The 5,249-nt window shown below is 40.1% G+C and overlaps 1 non-coding gene across 1 annotated transcript; it reads left to right on the top strand.

Annotated features, from left to right (window-relative positions):
* Nucleotides 1–1,617: 1,617 nt before the first annotated feature.
* Nucleotides 1,618–1,751, top strand: LOC112401539 (U8 small nucleolar RNA). Its single transcript, XR_003003590.1, has one exon. It is a non-coding gene; the product is annotated as a U8 small nucleolar RNA (small nucleolar RNA).
* Nucleotides 1,752–5,249: the final 3,498 nt, after the last annotated feature.

Raw genomic sequence — 5,249 nt, 5'->3', positions numbered from 1 at the left:
GGATACATGGGAATACTGTAACATAATTACAATTAGCTTTTTAATTTTTCTAGTTTTTGATAGGTGAAAAATAACATTTTTTCATGTTTAATGTGTTCCTATGTTTATTCATTTGTGTTTATGTTTCCTGTTTATTGTTCATGATGTTTGCCAATATTTAGTATGGTCAGATTTGAATGAAATTTTTATGTATAAAAAATTAAAATTTGTTTTGAACATTTAATATAAATAAATCACAATGCCACCGTTGTTAAATCAAGAAATAGGTATAACTATTTTACACAGCTATTGAGAAGAAATAGAACTGCAAAGAATTTTTTAAAGAAAACAAAACTCAGGAACCATGAGCTGGGGATGTCATCTAGATTATCTTTTCCAGACATGTCCACACTCAGCCCTTTATCTGCAGAATCATTGAGGTAATTAGCCTCAGGACATCTCCCCTCAATTTCTCCCTCTCTGCAGTTTTAGGTCCCCTTCCACTACTCACTGGTTTTCCTGGCCTGTCTCAACTGTCATCACTTCCCAAGCCTGCCCACTCATACTGCCCCAAACTCAGTGGAGGAGGCACTGTATACAGGGTAAAAATATCAGATTCCAGCAGCCATCAACATAGCTCCCAGCCAGGAACACTGGCAGGGATGCAGTGAACCACCAGAAAAGCCAAGAGATGTAGCTCTCCCAGCATCTAGCATCACTGGGTGACACAGAAAAGCTACCTACACTCTGCCTGATGGTAGGCACAGAGGATTCTAAGGTAGGTGAGGTGTTTGGCATGCCTCTAGTCCTTTCATCCAGTAGATCTGCCCACCCAGACCTCTCAACTTCTAGCTGCTGGTGGTAATTGAGAGTTTTCCCAAGCTTATTATCAGAAGTTACCTTGGACCCCCTACCCAGATTCTCCACCTTTCTCTCCTTATAGTCCTTTCTCTACCTTATGCTGAACTCTAAATCCAGAATGCTGACTGCCAGCCTACCATGGGCTCTCTAGATGAGGTTTTTCATGTGGTCTCTCTCATGAACTCCGGTAATTGCTCTGATCTCAGATCTTCACTAGCTAATGGTGTCCTGCCTGGTTCTCTTGCCCAACAACCGATCATACTCATCAAGTCCTTGCTTTTCAAAGTAAAGGAGGGATGTCTTGATATTTCAGAATGTAAAGTATGCCTAGAAGAATCCTGGTACTCAAGACATTAATGCAGAAATCCAGCTCCATATGGGTAAAAGTTTAATTTTATACTCAACCTATTTGAGAATAAGGAAATAAAATAACAAGACAGTATCTTTCATCTGAAAGTTTGGCCAAAATTTAAAAGACTGATGAAATAAAATGCCTGTGAGAATGTAAGGCATTCACACACGTGAATCTGAAAGACTGTAAATTGGTATGGCATCTTTGGAACAGAAGTTCAGCAATATTTGTAAAAAATTTCAGTCAACACTCTGCCCACTTTAATCAAGTTTGCACTTTTCTGTGTCTTTCCTGTGAGAAAGCATGCACATTTGTCTAAGATTTCATGTTCAAAGATGTTGATTTCAGTCCTATTACTCATAGCAACAAATGGGGAACAATTTTTATGTCCATTAGGAGGAGAATAATTAATTATCACACAAACATAATAAGTAGGGTAATCCTTACGTGTCTTTTTCTTGGAGGGCAGTTTGGAATATGATGATTGGCGTTCTTATAATACATGATTAACATCTGTGTGTAATCAAGACTTGCAACACCCTGATTGCTCCTATCTTATTCTTCCTGAAGATCTTTCCTTCGAATGGCCAAAAGGTACGAAAAGATGCTCAACATCACTAATTATCAAGAAAATGAAAATCAAAACCACAGTGAGATATCATTTCACACCAGTTAGGAAGGTTATAATTTTAAAAAAGCATAATTAAGTGTTGGCTAGCATGTGAAGAAATCAAACCCTTGTACACTGTTGGTGGGAATGTAAAATGGTATAGCCACTATAGAAAATAGTATGAAAGTTTCTCAAAAAATTAAAAGTAGAACTACCATATAATCCAGCAATCTCATTTCTGGGTATGTATTCAAAAGAATGGAAATCAGGATCTCTAAGAGATGTCTGCATTCTCATGTTACTTGCAGCGCTACTCACAACAGCCAAGATATGGAAACAATCCAAACGTCCATCAAAGATAAGCGAAGAAAGAAAATGTGATTCATACACAAACACACACACGGACACACATACTCAATGGAATATTATTCAGCCTTAAAAGAGGAAATCCTGCCATTTGCAACAATATGATGGACTTGAAGGACATTATGTTAAGTGAAATAAGCCAGTCACAGAAGGACAAATGGTTCTGCTTAAGTGAGGTACCTAAAATCATCAAACTCATAGAAGGAGAGAATCAACTGAGTTACCAGGGGCTGGGGTGAGGGGGAAATGAGGAGTTGTTCAATTGTTGTAAAGGTTCAGATATGCAAGATGAATTAGTTCTCAAGATCTGCTGTACAGCATGGTGCCTATAGTTAACAATACTGAAAATTTTTAAAAGAGCATAGATCTCATGTTAAGTGTTTTCACCATGAAAGAAAAAACCAAAGGGACACGAGGAAACTTTTGGAGGTGATGGATATGTCTGTTACGTTGACTGTGGTGATGATTTCACAGGTGTATACGTATGTCCAAACTCATCAAATTGTATGTATTAAATATGTGCAATTTTTTATATCAAATATATCTCAATAAACATGTTTTTTTCTTAAGAAAAAGGATCTTAGTTGTTAAATGAGTGTGGTGGATCTATGTGTGCTGTCATGGAAATATTCTGCATTCATTTTGTTAAGTGACAGGGTCAAGAGGCAGAACAATATGTACATTGTTAATCACACATGTTAAGTTCAATATATTTTTATAGCACATCTACATATGAAAAACCCTCAGGTCAGCTTTAAAATGACACACATCAGTTTGTTAATTGTGGTTGCCTCTGAGGCAGGGGCTGGATTTTGAGGAAAGGGGGAGATTATAATCTATCTGTAAGAATTTTTTGCAGCAAAAATATATGTACTATTACCTTTGTAATTACACTATTTAAATACATCTAACCACAAAAATAGTAGGTATGTGGGACTTCCCTGGTGGCACAGTGGTTAAGAATCTGCCTGCCAGTGCAGGGGACACGGATTCGATCCCTGGTCCAGGAAGATCCCACATGCCGCGGAGCAACTAAGCTCGTGCGCCACAACTGCTGAGCCTGCGCTCTAGAGCCTGCAAGCCACAGCTACTGAGCCCACGCACCGCAACTACTGAAGCCTGCCTGCCTAGAGCCCATGCTCCGTAATAAGAGAAGCCACTGCGATGAGAAGCCCGCTCACCGCAACGAAGAGTAGTCCCCGCTCACCACAACTAGAGAAAGCCCACAGGTAGCAACGAAGACCCAATGCAACCAAAAAAAAAATTAAAAAAAAATAGTAGGTATGCATTAATCAGATAAAGTAACTGATGCAACAGATAAAACCTGCAGACCCACAATGGCTTAAAGCAACAGAAATTTATTTCTTATACACATAAAGTCCAATGTGGGTAGGCAGGGGTCTCCACTGTCAGATGACCCAGGGATCCAGTCTGCTCCCATTGGCGGTTCCACTTTTCAACAAGCGATCTCCATGTTTGCTGCTGAATGGAATAGAAAGCATGGAAGTGGCATACTGGCTTTCAAATTCCTTGGCCTGGAGGTGACAAACATTGTTCATATTTCAGTGTCTGCGTAGTCACATGAGCCTTCCTAAATACAAGCGGATTGGACTGAACGTGTAGGACACACTTGTTCAAAGACAGGGTATCTGTCAGTAAACCCCTGACATTTTTCCCCTCCTAGAACGACTGTGAGTTCTGAGGAATTCAGCCTCAGTAGATGTTTGTTAGACAGTGAATTCCATGGTCTTTTCTCATCTTCAACTTATGAGGGAGGCTTTCGTAAACTCACTTATTGGTGTATGTGTTCAGTGACCAGTCTCAAATAACACATTCCTTCAAAATCCTACTGACAATATCTGGGTCATTTACAAAACCCCCCATCTAACTTCAGTTATATCCCAAGAACCAGTATCTTCTGTAAGAAGTAAGATTGTGATCACCACCTCATTTGGAATATACTCTGAAACTTGTGGGCTGGGGATGGGGCTGTGGTAACCAGGTATCTAGACTTCACTGTCAGTGGTTCCACTGGGAGGGATGGGACCTTCACTGTACACATGCAGAGAGTTGGAATGCTTTAATCAAGGGGAGGGCATATGACTCTGGACTGCCTGTATCACAGGAAACAGGGTGCAGCTCCAGAGGTCACAGTGAAGAGCTGGTCAGTGTATGAGGTTCCGATTTGGGCAGGAGGGCACACTGGGTAAGACCCAGAGGAAACATGCTGTAATTCAGGAAAGTGCTGGTACAGGACTGTGCCAGTATGTGAGCAGAGTCACCTGTCAAGGAACCCTGGGGCTAGTGACAGGGGGATCCTCAGCATATGAAACCCACAGACAATCCCCAAATTGTGCTTTATTCTCATATTCACCTTCCTTCATCAGGATCGCTTTTTGTACTTTGACTAGAATGTCTTGTTTTTTAATTGTATGTGATACATCTTGGAGTAGTGAGAATAATAGAGAATGAAAAGACAGAAGGTCTGCCTCAGTTTGGAGGAGTGGAAAAGTGTGGGCTCTAGAAAAATCTGGACCAGGGGTCTAGTCCCAGCTCTTTCAGTTATCAGCCATGTAAACTCGAGAAAATTACAAGTTCTTCATCTGCAAAGTATGTGTAATAAGCCGTATCTTGTAGGGCTGTTGGGATATATATAATGGATATGAAGCACTTGACAGAGTAAGGTCTTTAATGAATGGCAGTTATCATATGATTTTTTTTTTTTTTTTTTTTTTTTTGCAGATGATACCACCCTCCCCTCTGGGAAGATTTATGTTATATTAATCCAAGAGATATCACAGAATATGCAGTTTCCACCAAGTGATCGCATAAAGCTGCTTAGCAGGTAAAACAAAATAAATTCCCCCACTTGAGGATGTTACTTAATTTGTATGTGGGGTTGTCCACCCCAGTTGGATGCAACTCAGAGGTCGTAGAATTTGTGTCAAGGACCAACAATGTCCCCCGTGGGTGCCTTTCCATCCAAATCACCTGTATTTTTATTCACTTCTTCACCACCTAATATGGAGCCCTCCCTTAGAGTTTGCAAAATTATACTCAAGATAACCTAATTAAAATGGC

The sequence above is a fragment of the Neophocaena asiaeorientalis genome, unplaced genomic scaffold (genome assembly GCF_003031525.2).
Source record: "Neophocaena asiaeorientalis asiaeorientalis breed wild unplaced genomic scaffold, Neophocaena_asiaeorientalis_V1.1 scaffold462, whole genome shotgun sequence".
NCBI classification, from domain to species: Eukaryota; Metazoa; Chordata; class Mammalia; order Artiodactyla; family Phocoenidae; genus Neophocaena; species Neophocaena asiaeorientalis.
This window is presented reverse-complemented; position numbering and strand designations above follow the sequence as displayed.